The sequence below is a fragment of the Hylobates moloch genome, unplaced genomic scaffold (assembly GCF_009828535.3).
Source record: "Hylobates moloch isolate HMO894 unplaced genomic scaffold, HMol_V3 SCAFFOLD_23, whole genome shotgun sequence".
Lineage (NCBI taxonomy): Eukaryota > Metazoa > Chordata > Mammalia > Primates > Hylobatidae > Hylobates > Hylobates moloch.
In genome coordinates this window covers 924,683-942,508 of record NW_026652298.1, presented here as the reverse complement: position 1 = coordinate 942,508, position 17,826 = coordinate 924,683, and the positions used below count along the sequence as shown (strand labels likewise).

At 35.4% G+C, this 17,826-nt stretch overlaps 1 non-coding gene across 1 annotated transcript; it reads left to right on the top strand.

Annotated features, from left to right (window-relative positions):
- Positions 1-15,677: 15,677 nt before the first annotated feature.
- LOC116462806 (U6 spliceosomal RNA) lies at positions 15,678-15,784 on the top strand. The gene has a single exon (XR_004246463.1). It is a non-coding gene; the product is annotated as a U6 spliceosomal RNA (small nuclear RNA).
- The last annotated feature ends 2,042 nt before the right edge of the window (positions 15,785-17,826 follow it).

Genomic DNA, 17,826 nt, shown 5'->3' with positions numbered 1-17,826 from the left:
ATAGATCACTAAAGCATACCCTTTCCCAGACTCCCTCCCCAGCTCCACCTTTACCAACAGAGAAATTAGGAGCTAGGAGAAACACTAGGGGAAATAGAAAATCTACATATTGCAATAACTCGTATCTCAAAGTTGGCAGTGGTTCTGATAATCAAAGAGGCACTTACTGTTCTTGTCTCCAAGATTTTCCATAACACAAATATAAATGAAATTCTTTCATGAAGTGCTTCTATGTCTGCAGATGAATATCTCTGAGTACCAACAATGTATGTGCCATAATGTGTATTACCAGCTTTTAAATATCATTAAACTTTCAAAATCAGACTTATATTGAAGTCAAAATACAAGCAGATTTATAAAAATAATTAAAACAAGAGTAAAAAGATTTTTAAGTGTAGATAGTCCAAATATCTATTCAGTTTTAAGATTTGTAGCTAGAAAAATTACTGTTAGAAAACTATAGAGACAGAAAATGCTTATCATGCCTTTAATTTAAAAATTAGGCTAGAATACATTTCAATTAAATAAAGAGAAAAGAAAAAATCTACTAAAAAGAAACAACTTAGAATAGTGACATTATTAGTAATTGTTTTATTTTTAAATTTCCAAATAGTTTTACATAGTTGTAGTACTTCTCTCATTCAAAAATAATATAAACAATTTGGAAGAATAAAGACGCAAACAAACAAGGATAATAAAAGGAAGCTTAAAACAAAATGTTTCTGCTATCAAAACGTGTTCATAAAACTAATCAGAGAGGAGTCGAGTTCTCAACAATTAAGATTTATCCTTTAGTAAATTTTAGATGAGCTTCTTTATAAGTGAGTATGATACAAAATATACATGAAAATGAAATCTGTTGGGTGCTGGATAAGTAATAATTGTAAAAAACAAAAACAAACAAGCTGCATTTAGTTCTACATTCGTGGTAAAATGGCACCATTTGAAAGCCCCAAGCCAAAAACTTAATTTCCTGTTCCCTGCACTTGTTGTTCCTTTAACCAAGCAGGATTTGTTTACATTTCAGTTGCAGGTCAAGTCATATACTCCTACAAATAACTTATTTTCATTAAAAGTTTAATTTTCTTTTTCTTCCTGTGCACTTTCAGAACACCTCCAAAAAATAAGACTGTTAGCTGAATACAGTATCCAGCATGGCCTATATAATCTGTTCTGTGGGTTTCCAAGTCCCTGTGGGATACATTTTATTATCTCCATTTTACAGATAAGGAAACTGAAACTCAGAGAGTTCCGGTTATTTACCTAAGGTCACTTGGGGAGTAAGTGGCAGGGTGAGAAAGGGAGCACAGGCCCCTGGGACTCCAGAGCTCTCTTTCTCTTGCACTAGTTGCCTCCCTGGAAAGTTAAATATTTGGTGATGGCAGCTGTTAGGCCTCTGAAGGAGATCATGATGCTCTTAGTTCAGATTTTTATTGCTAAAAAAAACTGTGGTAAAGCCCTAAAAAAAGAGGTCAGTGGTATTATTCATGTCTTTGGTCTTCCAGCCACTGAAATGAATATTTCTACATACAAAGCACCACTCTTGGTGTTCTAGATGATGTAGACATTAATAATATATGGTTATTGCTCTCTAGGGTCTAATAAACACTTTGGGGAGAAAAGGCCTATGGTGTGTGAGAGAAACAGCCATTAGGGTTTTCTGGCAGCAAGCAACACAAACCAACGCAGGCCAATTTCAGCTAAAAACAATGTTCATTGGAAGGGAATGGGAGTAACCCAGAAAGCTGAAGGAAAAACTGTACAGCCAGGCCACATAATGGACAAGACTATGGCAGCTTCAAAACTCGAATAGCTATATTACTTAATGATAACACTTATTTAGCACTTTTTCTGTACCTGGCCCTGTTCTAAGTGTTACATGTATTAGCATCTGTAATCCACACCACAATGCAATATGATAGGTATTATTAGTATTATTACCATAAGGAAATTGAGGCATAGAGAAGTTAAGTAACTTACCCCAAATCTCACCACTATCTTTCGGGCTCCACTGAATTCTGAAAGATTTTCATTTTTGTGACACTTTCCTCAAGATTAAGATTCAGGAAGTCTAATTTCGGTGATGTCCCTGACTTTAGCCAAGAGATGGGCAGTAGTCCTCCAAGATGATGGTGCTGGAAAAAATTGGGTAGGCAAAAATAACAGATGTCCTCAGTATCGCAGAGATGTTAAAAGCAAGCTGTGGAGAATGAGGACATTTTTATGTACCAGTTGGGTTACAAGCTTTGAGGTTCAAAGATCTTTCCTCATTTTACAGGATTCTCACAACAGGGAGATTTGGAACCAGTCATCAGAGCACTAAGCTGGGGTGACTATGCTTCCCAGTGATTATAGGATGTCATGTGGGCACTTCTTTAGCAAAAGGAGAGGACAGAACTGAGACTCTAAGATGGGAAAAGCAGTCTGAGGATGCTGACAGTTTCTAAAGGGTATCTGGGAAATACTCTGTTTGTTAGGGTCCTGGCTGGCCTCCTTTAATGTCAGGGTTAAAATGGTCACAAATTGAGGATACACTGATATTAATGTAGAATTTCTTAACTGAGTAGTATCTTTTTCAGCACCTCATCTTCTCGTCTCCAGCCTGTCACCCTCACATGCTTCTGCCACTCACACCTTTCAATCTGGGCCTCCCTACCTGAAAAAGAGAGCAGTCATCTTCAGCAAAGCATTCATTCTTGTGTTCATTCAACTAGTACCTGTAACTCTCATGCTACCTGAGCATGACAGAAACTCTTCTTACCCCGAGGTCTGAGCGAACAGTCTTGGTGGGGAATATAGAAGAGTAATCGGGCCATGATGGTACAGGGCGTTACCTGCGATAGAGGGGATTGTAGTGGGTGCTACGGAAGCACACAAAAGGGCCGTCTCACAGAGTCTGCGGGTAATTAAAAAAGGTTTACTGGGGGCCGGCGCGGTGGTTCACGCCTGTAATCCCAACACTTTGGGAGGCCCAGGCGGGCGCATTGCCTGAGCTCAGGAGTTCCAACCCACCCTGGCCAATATGGTGAAATCCCATCTCTACTAAAATATCAAAAAATTAGCAGGGCATGGTGGCAGGCACCTGTAATCCCAGCTACTCGGCAGGCTGAGGCGGGAGAATCGCTTGAGCTCAGGTGGCAGAGGTTACAGTTAGCCAAGATAGCGCCATTGCGCTCCAGCTTGGGCGACAGAGTGAGACTCTGTTCTTAAAAAAAAAAAAAAAAAAAAAAAGGCTTACTGGAAGACGTTATTAAAGGAGAACTTGAAGGGGGAAAAAAAAAAGCCGAGGTTGGGGAAAGAAGTGTATCAGGCAGAGGGAATATTTAGATGTAAGGCCAACTGAGGGGACTGGGGCCTGTAGTGAGAGGAAGGGCCATGAGGAAGAGGCTGTCTAATGCTTCGATCTGCTTGAGACAGGGAATAAAACAAACAGATCCAGAAGTAATCACACTGTCAAATGAGTTAAAATAAGAGCCAGAGAGGATTCTAGGAGGGTGAGAATCCAGAATCATCTCAGCAGTGAGAATCTCAAAGACCTTCTCAGGAGAGAGAGGATTTTGAATGAGTCTTGGGAGATGAATATTTTCAACCAGCGGAAATAAAGGAAAGGGCCTATCTGCAGAAAGAAAGGGTGCATTGCAGGAGGAAAGGCCTGAGGCAGACCAGGGTCTCCACTCTTTGTTTTGTTTCCTTTGTACAATCTTACATCTGCCTAGATGTTTGTCCACCAACTCTACATTTTGTGGGTTGCTTTCCTATTCTTTGCTCTAGATTCCTGTAAGTACATTCTCCACAGAGACGTCCAGGCCAGCAGAGGAAGAAACAGGTGTCTCTCTGTGCTATCAAAGTTATTGTTTCATTTCCTTTTGTATTCTCTAGGATTTAGCACAATTCCAAAAATATACTGTTTAATGGTTTTGATGAGTCCATTTATTAATTAACTAGTGAGCATATGGGCAGACAGGCTCTCATGAGAGTGTAGTTCTGGAGTCAGACTACTTGGATTCAAATTCCGGCTGTGCTACTTTCTAGATAAGTGATCTTAGGCCAATTATGTCAACCTCAGCCTTTTTATTGGTAAGACGGAGATAATAATAAAATCTCTTCTAGGTTTCTCGGAAAATTCAATGTGAGGTACTTAGCAGAGTGCTTGGCACAGAGTGAGCATGTAACGTATGTCAATTGTGTTGGTAGGTGCTGATATTATAATAGGATACCTTCTCTCTCATGCTGCGCACGTATATGGCAACAATATGGAAGAAATCCACTAAAATCTGGCAATTGTATGAAAAAGGCTTCAGACAAAGGGCAGAATGTTTCTTAATTTAAGAAGGGATGACAATGAGGATAGAAAAATAAAGCCGAGCCTGGACGGCTCCGTTAGACGAGTCCACAGTTAGCACCAGAAGTTAAGGTGCTCCCTGGAATTTATAATGAGATTGCCAGAAGTCTCCACCAAGGCTAGAAAACCATTGCTAATAATAATAATAATAATAATAATAATAATAATAATAATAATTGGCATTCCCCTGTTGTCTTTTAAATTGTAGCTTCTTTCCTCCCTTATTGTGTGTTGACATGCTCCTTCACACTATGCTGAACTACCTACGTGATACTTCACTTGGCCTGCCTTTCCCCATGTTCCTGGTTCTATAAAATCCAAAAGAAACTCCATTCTGGCTTATTCACTCAGAAGTGGTAAAGAAAAATGTAATTAAATTAAATATTTTGTTCCTTAAGTCACTACACATTTATTCAAACACTATGGAGAGTTTATATTTGTTTCAGGAATAGAAATACTTAAATAAAATTGAGATCCTTACTCTAATACAAATAATAACTTATATTTCAAGAGAGGTAGCTGATTAATTTATGTTAGGTAGCATTTCAGACAGTGTGGGGCAGATACATTGGGAAGCTACTAAAACTACAGATAAGTATCTACTCCTCTTGTGTCCAGGTGTGACCTCAGTAATGATTTCCAGATTTCATGACTACTTCTAACAATGATTATAATAACTGAAAGAGAAGAAGAATTTTCAAATATATGAGTATAGTAAACATGTCATACAGTTATTACGTAGCATATGTTTAACTCTTGGCATTTGTGTTTTTGGTATAAATGTATAATATGCACATTAACAGCACCGTCTCAGACTCCAGACATCTTTCAATTCAAACCCATTTTCACCCTTGTTAGCAATGTGAGCTTGGGTAAATTACTTAGTTCTCTAAGTTCACTTTATTTATTTGTACAATGAAACTGCAGTAGTATTAATGATTAAATAAATTTGTTTAAATGGTTATCAATGTACACTGTAGCATAATTAATAAATATGTAATTGAAATCTGGAGTTAATCTATTGGTGCTAATTTCTTCTTCTGCATCATGTGGATACATGTACGTTTCTGACATACATGTGTACACAAAACATCTGCACTCTCCAGAGTGCCAAAGCCAATAAATGCACAATCCCACAAGCCTATACATTCCACTGTCTCATTCATGTGAATTTATAACATCTCACTCTAATAAGACATTTATGTTTTATTCTTTTCCTTTATTCTTAATACAAAGAAACATTAGCATATTGAATAGTAGTTGCCTTCTGGTGCTAATTTCAAAATCTAATGTTATTTAAGAACATTTTTCCTGAGTGGAAGGTTGAAGTAATAGGAATCTGCAATTCATTTTAGGAACAAACAGGAAAATGCCCAGGAGGTTTCTTCTGAAAACTAAAATTTATCGCTTACCCATCACTTTTCTCTTTCAACTAGCTAAGGTCATCAGGGTATCTAGGGTGGTAGAGAAATAAGAATAAACGATAGCTGTGAGATTAGTTCATCAGTCTTCTAGATTTCATACTGCAATTTTTATCTGTCTTTGGGTTAACGAGAAGTAGCTTGTCTTTATTCTTTAGTTTAGATAGCCATATATTACTTACTGCTTTTAGGTACTAGGCCGAACCAAACCATGTTGATCATAGCAACATAAATGTTAACACAACTTTGCCAAATGATGTTTAAATGGTGAATTCGAGAAGAAAGATTACAGAAACCACTCTTTGGCATTCTACACACCGAACAAACTAGTTGACTCAATTTTTTACTTTTCCACTAAACCCAATGACATCATGTTGACATTTCTTGATATTAGAATTGACTGTGGCAAAATGAACACACAAAAAATGTCTTTTGTATTCTCTAAACAAACTTTGCAAACAAAATGGGCAAGATGCATATTTAGGGTCAGAAAATTTAGTAAAGAGATAGTTTATTTTAATTCAAACTGCATTATTGGCTTAGAAACCTACACATATATCCTCATTCTGTGGCCATCAAGTGTGCTTGAAAATTTCATCGACAAGAAAGGGAGTTTTGCATGGGAAGGTCCTTGGTATACAGTGATAATTTTCTCCAAAGCACATTTTATTCTCAGGAGGCACCATTATGTTGGACAGGAATTGGATGTGAAGCTAAAATTATGTTTCACCACATGTGAAAATAACCAGTTTCTTGCTACCTGAGTATTTTCTTTATAAATCCTTAGGCAAGAGAGATTTTACACATGATGAGTAAAATATCTAAAGTAGAGTAAATTTGTTATTGTTTATTATCTCTTCAAATTTCAGCTTTGAACATCTTTGGCGAATATTAGCCATTCGGTAACAGATTTCCAAAATTATTTAGTCCTCTGGTTTACTCAGCTATATTAAGTTTGGATTCTCAAATATATATACACATACATATATAGTCATAGTTATGGTTATTAGCTAATTACTATTTTAGTTTTTCTGAATTTTTTCATCAACATTTCCTTGAATAAAGTGTTTTCAGAAAGGAATATTTTCATGATTTTTATTGGAAAGTGAGAATTTAACATAAACATTATATAATTCCATTTTATTGTGTGATCTACTAATAAAAATATAATGGGTAATTGAATTTTAATAGACATTTATTTGGCATATAATAATGCAGTCATTTCATGGGGTTATTACAGATTACATTATTTCAAAAGCAATATGATATGTTTGAAATTTGGGAAAATAATTTACATTGTAAAATTCTAATAAAAGTATAGATTTCTATAATGAAACTAACTTCCTGTACTACTTTTCTTCTAAAATGTTTTAAAACCTTTGTTCTTACATTTATATCAAGAATGTTTAGATATTTTAATCTGAATTCCAGGATGCCGAAGTCTTTAAAAAATGAACTCAAATTTTTTTGTATCGTTATGTAGAGAGATACAAAGTGCAAACAGGTTATGTGATTCACATAGAATATTTTAAAACTAGGCACATATTATTGGCTATTTTTTACTTCAAAATTCTATATAAGGGGTTAAAAGTGGCTAAAGAAATATGTCTATATCTTAGCAATGATTTTTTAATGTAACAAATTCAGGTCATTTTTCTCATTCTTTTGATGTGATTCTAGACTTTTACAAGTTCGGTTGTTATTCCTGCTTCACAGAATATTGATAAGCTTATCAATGTATGTACATATGTATATATATGTTATGTATATATATGTTAGAGTACATAGAGTGTTCATAGAGTGTACTCTACCATATATATGTACATATATTGATCAGCTTATATAATCTGTGCAATTTCCTGTATATATATGTTACAGTGCATATCTCTAATATATACAGAAAATTGCACAGATGCGTAAAAATCATGAAGTTCATAAAATAGTAATATGAAGTCTTCATGATGTAATGGAAAGAACCCTCAATTAGAAATCAAAAGAATTTTCAGCTCTTAACCCTCAATTAGAAATCAAAAGAATTTTGAGCTCTTAACCCTCAATTAGAAATCAAAAGAATTTTGATTTCAATTATAAATCAAAAGAATTTAGTATCTATTTACCCTTAGTTTTCCTCATTGATAAATGCAATCCTATAGGGAAACACAAAGGAAATTGGCATAGAATTGCTGAGAAATACACATACATTAAATGTATTTACACACACATGCATAGATGGGTAAAAATCATAAAGTTTATAAAATAGTCATAGGAAGTCTTCATGGTGTAATGGAACGAACCCTTAGAAATCAGAAGAATTTTGAGCTCTTAGGCAAGCCATTTAGCCTCTATTAATCCTTAGTTTTCTCATTTTTAAACTGCAATCCCATAGGGAAACACAAAGGAAATGGGCATAGAATTGCTGAGAGATACACATACATTAAATTTACATGCATGTAAAAGTAGTTTTTTAAACACCTTTTATTTTGAGGATCAGATACAAATACTTTTATTTTTTCTTGCCAATTAAAGTGTCTTGGTCTCTTTCGAATGCTTCATATTTGTGGTTTTGATTCAGTAATTTAAAAGAGATGGGAACTTCCATACCAAAGACACATTGAAGTTGCCATGATGAAAATTGACACTTACTCACTTAATAACCTTGATAAGTAACCTAGCACTATTGTCCTTTCCTACTTGAGTGGAAAATAGACATTACCTAACAAAGAAGATTCTTCTCTCCCTTCTTTGAAGTCCCTTCAATTCTCATGATAAGTCATTTAATGATTTGGGGGAACATTGATTTGGAATGATCCATACTCTTAATACAAACACAGGACCTCTAGGGGGTAGGTTTGGTTGGCTATCACATTTCTATATTATTGCAATGTTGCATGCTATTTTAAGCATGCTTAAACAAGGCAGACTTTTCATTTAAGAAAAATATTATACAAAAATAATACAGCCCTTGACTTTGGGAAATCTATCTTTATTTTTTCATTGTCTATACATTACTATGAAAATACCAAGCATTAAACAATAACATGCACTGGTCCAATGTTATGGAAAATTGAAAGTACCAAAATACAAAACAATATGAGCAGACTTGATATATTTAATTTCCTTATATGGAACTTATATTAGAAATTTTCAAGCAACATAGCAGCACTGAGCCTCACTCATATATACAGATATTCATATTTTGTGTCAGACACTTGAGGAAAATCCAAAATTTAAAATTTAATGTATGATCACTCTAAGAAATGCTTTTCTTTTTAAATAAAAAAATTGTAGAACAGAGCTAATAATTGTCATTTTCATTTATCATGTGTGCTTTTCTTTTTGTTTCTTCTTTTGAATTTTTAACAATCAAGTTTGGAGACTCTTTGTTGGTGTGTTGGAGAGTTTGAACATATACCTAATTAAAAAAAAAAAAATCAGCAACACCTACAAAGCAGTGTCACCAAACAATAAATACCACTTCCCTCTAAAATATCACTTAAAGATGAATACATTTCGGGAGTTGAAAGGTGGCGGCGCACCTGCGGCACAACCTTAAATGAAAAATAAAGACAACTGGGTTGCAGGGTGCCTTTCCCTCTTCAAAATAAAATTCTTTACAATATGCAAGACAAATGGCACTAAAGTGAAAGGGCAGTGATGCAGATTGGATAGGCTTACAGTGTAATTGAATTAAGGCTTGTGTGCCACATATGACCACAAAGCAGGCCTATGGCTCCAGCCTGCTGAATGGAGGTGGCTGGCCTGTCAATAAAGACCCTTTAAACTGGTTAAATGCATCATAAGTGTGTGCAGAGAGCTTTCTAGCTAACAGGTGGCTGAGTAAACCTCAGCTGGTGCCACACAGGGCTGTCACATTGACCTTCTTTAGGATAATTTCAGTCCTCTTTTTTTTTCAAAAAATTTGTTACTGTACTCACTGTGGTGAAAACAATTTAGGGATGAATAATTTCTTTTGGTCCCTAGAGGCACCAGTGACGCTCTCTCTCACCCTTTCCCTTTTTTTCTTGTACTTTCTCTCTCACCCCCTCTTTTTCCCAGTCTTGCGTCTGAATTTACATAAAGGAACAGTGACAACAGCAAGCTGAAAGGCATAGCTGGTGGGAGGATTAAGTATATCATTGAAAGGAATTATGTTGTAAATGACTGGGAGGGGTAGGGGCTTCTGTTCCTTGCTCCCATCTGGTCCTTAAAGAATACCTTGTTGTAATTACCCCCAGATGGTTTGTGCTACACTGGGGTCTGGACAGCCAGGTGCCACTGTGCCCTGCTGGGTGTGATATTCATTGCTACATGCAGTGACAAAAATGGACTTCATTGAAACCTAATTTCTTCCAGGGTATTACACAAATATGAAATGAACCCAGTTCATCGAGAGAGAGCTTTGTTTGTTTCCAAGCCGAAACGGTCTCACCTAAGATGAGGCTGCCTGGTTGTTTCACTTTTCACAACTATCCTAAAAGGAAGAAGCAAAAACAATTTACAATATGTGCTGGGTTTAATTCAGTATTTTAAATAATGGAAATGGCATCAATGGCAGGTTTTTATTCCTGACTGTTAGGTAGTTTTACATTAGTGTCTACCTAATATTTTCAAGACCGTGTTTCGAGTATTTTCTTATTCGAATTAACAAGAAGTAAAGTAAATTATAGTATCCAGGCCATAAACACATTTTGATATTAGTGAGTGGATGCTTATATAACTTAAAATTTAATCACACATTATTTACTATAAAATATAGCTCATCAGCTAATTTTAAAAACAAATTTGAGCATTTGTGTTGTACTTTAGCAATGATATTAATATAGAAAAATAAGAAAATGAGAAATGGATATTAAAAGTTAGCTGTGTGTTGCACAAAAGTGGAATTTTACAAAATTGCACTTATATTAACTATCAGGATATTTAACTTTTAATTCTAATATTATTAATACATTTTAGAAGCATCAGTAATCTGAAAATAAAGGTAAACATCATAATTTTATGTTTTATTTATATTCAGTTTATTGTATGACATTTGCAATACATCTAATAATTCTTATGTGAGAATTGCGTAACAGAATTTCTATCACATCTTGCCAAATTAAAAAACAAAATATTCCTACATTCCACATTTTTCTTCTTATAATTTTGGCTATATTAACATTTTACAAAGTTACTCAAATTCTTTACTTTATTAAATTTTCAATGTAGAATTTGGACAATTTTAATATGAAAATAAAACTTGGGAATTAAAAGGAAGAGCAGAATATGGAAATTTTTATACTCTTTTTATTTTCCCCCTTAAGTTATAGTTATAAGTTTTTATACGGTATAAAGAAAACATACACAGGGTTAATCTTAATAAGAATTTTTTTTTTTTTTAGGCCGGGCGCGGTGGCTCACGCCTGTAATCCCAGCACTTTGGGAGGCCGAGGTGGGCGGATCACGAGGTCAGGAGATCGAGACCATCCTGGCTGACATGGTGAAACCCCGTCTCTACTAAAAATACAAAAAATTAGCAGCGCGAGGTGGCGGGCACCTGTAGTCCCAGCTACGTGGGAGGCTGAGGCAGGAGAATGGTGTGAACCCCAGGGAGCAGAGCTTGCAGTGAGCTGAGATCGCGCCACTGCACTCCAGCCTGGGTGACAGCGAGACTCCGTTTCAAAAAAAAAAAAAAAAAAGAATTTTTTTTTTAATATATTTAAGCAATGTGTTAAACTGTGTGTTGGCTAAAAACAAAATCAAAATGCTTCTTGATGCATATATAAGAGAGATTTAAATATATAGACAGTCAAATGGGGGAATGGTTTTAAATACTGGCAAGTTATGTGTTAGGAGCAATTGTTCTGCATTACAACTTTGTTGAACGGGTTTTATGTACTTTGTGAGTAAAATTTTGAGCTGACAGTCTTTCTGTCTATAAATGCAGTCCCAACATTTTATCCAAATTTTACTGTATTTTTGAGGTAAAATGATTCTATTAAAATCCATAATATACACACAATATCTAGGAAGACAGTGCCAGAGGTAAAATAATTTTGAAGGAGGAACTGGACTTGGGCTCTAGCTCCAGCCTGGTACTTGAGCCCCCTGAACTTGATCATCCACTTAAACTTCATCAAACTTCAATTTCCTTTTGCAGAATGATTGTAAATGAGCTTGATTTCAAGATCAGATTTGTGTTTTTAAAGACACATGTGTTTGGCGTTATTGTGAAAGATACAAGAAAGAGTGTAAGACTACAGTAGTCCAAGTATTCATGATTAGGACTTAAATAATAACAGGTCGGATGGAATGGAGCAGTGAGCAGAAGACTTTTAACAATGGAAAGAAATAGAAGTGAGAAATTTTAAGTATTCCATCCATTTTTTTTTTTTCACTTTTGAAGCATTCTGGAAGACTTTTGAAGCACTTTTGTAAATATTGTATTAGGATATGTTTTTTAATGTAAGAGATTTCTGTCACAGTTTTTTTTTTTTTTTTCCTTGTTTCTCTATTTCCTTCTCTTCATTGAGCCAAGCATTTCCATGGAAACTGGTTCCTTGATACTTGGTCACTTGGAAAAGGGAATTTGAGAAGATTAGCACAAAAGCATAAGAAATGCCTATGCTTTCTTTCCTAACATACTTAATGCTCAGGTTTCTGGATCATCTGGCTTAACCTTTGGACAATTTCTTGTGCAAAATAATGGTTTTGGGCTTCTGTGTTAAAACATTAGAAGACCAAATTACTCTACAGCAACTTGGCACAGGTTGTGATTCATTTAAGATCCTCCATTTATTGAGTAATGCCAATTTACCTGGAGTATCACTAGGATATTCTACACACACACACACACACACACACACGTTTAATAGGCTTACACGTCTTAGCAAATGAAAGTCATAGTTCATGATATTCGGAAAGTGAAGAATAATTTTTGTGAATAATTCTGTTAGAGTTTCAAAAGCATCTATTTTCAATAATACATTCAGCTTCAGACATAATAATCCATATTATCCTTACATGTATATAATGAGATGTTCTTATTATTCTTATATGAAATTAATAGATCTTGAATTAGAGTCCTTAAAATTGTCAACTCAAATTTTTCACCCCTTACAATGATTTCTTCTACATTAAACTTATACATTTATACAGCTGGTTGTCTAGATTTTTAATATAATATAAAGCTCTTTATCTTTACAAAGCAACTAATTTTAATGTGGAGATGCTATGATTACTAGAAAACAGTTCTTACTTTAAGTTGAAATGGGCCTTTTTGTAATTTAGTTTCCTGTTATTTTAAGAACAATTCTTTTTTGCCACCTGAAGAAACACTATTGATAGCCAAATTTAGATATCACAAGGCATTTTTTAATTCTAGCCCTTTCCAGAATTCTTAAGACTCTAGAGGTGCCTTCTTAATTTTTCCCCAGGATGTCCTCTTCTTGCTCCAAAACATTTTTGAGGAATCTTCCACCTGCACTGAGATTTCTTGAGTACAGAGATTATTTCTTATTCATTGGCGTATTTCTAACGCCTAACCAAATAGTTGGAATCTAATAGGCCTGAAATTCAGAGATTATTTCTTATTCATTGGTGTATTTCTAATGCCTAACCAAGTAATTGGAATCTAATAGGCCTGAAACAGCTATTTATTGAATACATAAGCACTTATTATTCAACATTTATTATTTCCTATATGCAAATAAAGAATTCAGGTACAGTTATGAAATTATCTCCATTCTCAAATAATTTTAAAATAAAACTTTGAGGACTAAGATGGTGCTATGGAAAAGATTGAAACAAAATCCAACTAGACTTTAGAGCATGAAGATATTCTGTCCAGTATATTTTTTGGGGAAAGCTTTACAATTTTCTTCTTTGCATTGTTCTTAAAGAAGGTTATGATTTCACATATGAAAATAGGGTGAGGGAAAGCATCCCAGGTAGATATGTTGTCAGGAAAAGATCTCTCATTGGAGGTAACAGTGACTTCATACATGATTCCTTAGGCATTGGCTATTGAAATGTTTTGAGTGAGAGTGCTCCATGACAGCTGTGTGCCATGAAGAACTACAGGAAAAGGTGTTCCTTAAGGACCAATGGATGAGATAAAGCAGCAGCATTTAAGCCCAACACTGGTATAATCAAATCCTAGAGCCTCTGCCCTCATCCTGATTATCACTGGATCTTTAGGGTGTATAAAGTCAGAAAGCTTGTTATGAAGGGAAAACACATTTCCTTCCATATTTAGTTTCCATTTTCTTAAGGATAATTGAATTGTAATAACAATGATTCACACAGGATTCCAGAAAAGCTATAAATTGATGATTTAGTACCTATCACTTGCTACACAAATGATGTGAGGTGGGAAATGAGGCAGGTCAGTTGGGAGAAATGCCACTTCAAAAGTGCTCTCCTGGATTAAAATGTGCATTTCAGACTTTGACTTCTCTGGATTCTTTGCTGAAATATAATATTTTCGTTTTTTTTTTTTAACTTTTATTTTAGGTTCAGGGGTGTATGTGCAGGTTTGTTATGTAAGTAAATTGTATGACATGGGAATTCAGTATGCAAATTATTTTGTCATCCAGTTACTAAGCATAGTACCTGATAGCTAGTTTTTCTATTTTCCTCCTCCACCCTCCACCCTCAAGTAGGCCCTGGTGCCTGTTGTCACCACTTTTGTGTCCCTTTGTACTCAGTGTTTAGCTTGCCCTTATAAGTGAGAAAATGTGGTGTTTGGTTTTCTGTTCCAGTGTTAGTTTTCTTAGGATTATGGCCTCCAGCTCTATTCATGTTGCTGCAAAGGGCATAATCTTGTTCTTTTTAATGGCTGCATAGTATTCTATGGTGTATATGTATCACATTTTCTTTATCCAGTTTTTCCTGTTGATGGGCACTTGGGTTGATTCCATGTCTTTGCTATTGTGAGTAGTACCACAATGAACATATGCATGCATGTTTCTTTATGGCAGAACAATTTCTATTCCTTTGGGTATATATCCAATAATGAGATTGCTAGGTCCAATGGTGTTTCTGTTTTAAGTCCTTTATACAAAAGCATAGGAAATACCTATGCTTTCTTTCCCAACATACTTAATGCCACACTGATTTCCACAATAGCTGAACTAATTTACATTCCCACCAGCAGTGTATAAGCAATTCCTTTCTCCATAACCTCACCAGCAACTGTTGTTTTTTTGAATTTTTAATAAAAGCCATTCTGACTAGTGTGAGAAGGTATCTCATTGTGGTTTTAAGTTGCATTTCTCAAATGATTGGATCATGTTGAGCATTTTTTCCTATGCTTGTTGGCCACTTATGTATTTTCTTTAAAGAAGTGTCTATTCATGCCCTTTGCCCACTTTTTAGTGGTTTTTTTTTTTTTTTTTTTTTTTTTGCTTGTTAATGACATATAAGATTTTTTAAAGTTTCCTTCTAAGCTTGGAACAGAAGATTGAAAGCAAAGACATGAGAAGCACAGACACAAATTTCCCCATGTTCTGTACAGTTCTGAAATTCCTGCTCTAACAATACTGGTGAGCTGGAAAAAAAAAAAAAAAAAAAAAAAAGAAGAAGGAAAACCTTGTTTAGATATTTGCCATTGCCTTCAAATTGGTCTTTTTTAGATTTTATCCTCTTCCAGGCCTCCTTTTTTTCCTGGAATTATTTTTCTTAAATACAAATTTTAATTCCCTATTCCATTCTTATTGTCTGTAAGTCCAAGCTCTTAATTAAACGTGGTTTACAAAGCCCTTTAGAGTTTGGCTTCTTCCTGTCTCTTTAACCTCATCTCATTCAGTGTCCCTTCTTGTCCTAGTCTTCGGGTGGAAGGAAAATAGTCTTACTATACCATCCTGCCTTCATGCGGGAGCTTTCTCCATTTTAAGTTTGATGAGCTCCTGTTCTTCTGTCCAAAACCAGCCAAAGTGATTGCTTGGGCAGTACATATACTAAAATTAGAACAACAGAGAGACAATTAGCATGGCCCCTGAGCAAGAATGATTGGCAAATTCATGGAGTATTCTATATTTTTATGCTGTATGGTTCCAGTTTTAGGAGGGTACCTAGAGTAGTCAAATTCATAGAGATAAATATTAAAATGGTGGCTGGCAGGGGCTGAGGGAGGGAGGAAATGGGGAGTTATTGTATAATTGGCACAGAGATTCAGATTTGTAAGATAAAAAGAGCTCTGTGGGGTGGATTAGTAGTAAAACACTGTGAATGTATTTAATGCCACTGAACAGTACATTCAAAAATGGTCAAGATAAATTTCATGGTGTGTGTCTTTTACCACAATTTTTAAAAACAGTCCAAGTTCCGTGGTCCCTTTCCTCTGAACCCAGCCCCAGAGGGAGTGAAGCACTTGCATTATTTAATCAGTAGACTGAAATAGCTGCACCCTAAGTGATTGTTAAGGACGATAACCTTGAACTCACTGTTGCTTAATACTCATCAAATGCTTGGTTGGGCAACATAAAGTTGCAAAGGATTGCCTGAGTGATATATAGTCCATGTGTTCCTATAGATACAAAAAAAAATCCTAAGAATAAGCTTCACAAGCAGAAATTTACACATCTGGACCATATGGTCTGTCCTCTTGTAAAACTGCTTTTATTGTATGTAATTTGGCATTATGTCATAATTGGTCCATGCTAGCAGCCACTATAAGAAATAGCCCTATGAAGTCGATTTAATATATGGATGTTGCTGAGGATGGCACATTTTTTTTTTGTTGTTTTTTTTTGATCACCTACAAGGAAAAACTTTCATTTCAGCACTAGGAATAGGTTCATTTTCTTTTTCTTCGGAGATAATATAAATAGTGTAATTGATTATGTTCTCATTTTTCTTACCTTCCAAAAAGCTTAGAGGCCAAATGCTTATTCTGGCATTTTTCTAGACCTTAACTATGTATTCTATACACCCATATATTGTTGAGTTCAAATTATCTATGCAAAGTTATTTTTTTCCTCTGGATTTACTACTCCAGTATTCATTTTTTCTTTTTATTTCATGTTGTGAGCCACTTTAAATACATTCTTGAATAAATAAACATAAACTAATAAATTCATTCTTTCCTCTATGCGCTTACTGGATATTGCATATATTTGTATCATTACTTTTATCACCATTAATTCGTATTTACATATGTGCCATTCACATTGGACAATAAGAACTTTTAAAAAAACTTTTATTTTAGGATCGGGGTACATCTGCAGGTTTGTAATATAGGTAAACTCCTGTCGTGGGGGTTTACTGTAGAGATTATTTTATCACCCAGGTATTAGGCCTAGTACCCATTAGTTATGTTTCCTGCTCCTCTTCCTCCTCCCACCGTCCATCCTCCAGTAGCCCTAGTGTCTGCTGTTCCCCTCTATGTGTCCATGGTTCTCATCATTTAGCTCCTACTTGTAAGTGACAACATGCAGTATTTAGTTTTCTGTTCCTGCTCTAGTTTGCTAAGGCTAACGGCCTCCAGCTCCATTCATGTTCCTGCAAAGGATATGATCTGTTTTATGGCTCTTTTGTGGCTGCATAGTATTCCATGGTGTTATATGTACCACTTTTTCTTTATCCAGTCTACCATTGATGGGCATTTAGTTGATTTAATGTCTTTGCTATTGTGAACAGTGCTGCAATGAACGTATACTTGCATGTGTCTTTTTTTCTTTTTTTGTTTTTCAGCAGAGACAGGGTTTCACTGTGTTAGCTGGGATGGTCTCAATCCCCTGACCCCGTGATCCACCCGCCTTGGCCCCCCAAAGTGCTGGGATTACAGGAGTGAGCCACCGCGCCTGGCCTTGCATGTGTCTTTGTGATAGAACAATTTATACTCCTTTGGTACATACTCAGTAATGGCATTGCTGGGTCGAATTGTAGTTTTGTTTCTGGCTCTTTGAGGAATTGCCACACTGCTTTCCACAGGGGTGGAACTGGTTTACACCCACCAACAATGTGTAAGCATTCCTTTCTCTTCACAACCTGGCCAGCATGTGTTATTTTTTGACTTTTCAATAATAGCCATCCTGACTGGTGTGAGATGGTATCTCATTGTGGTTTTGATTTGCTTTTTTC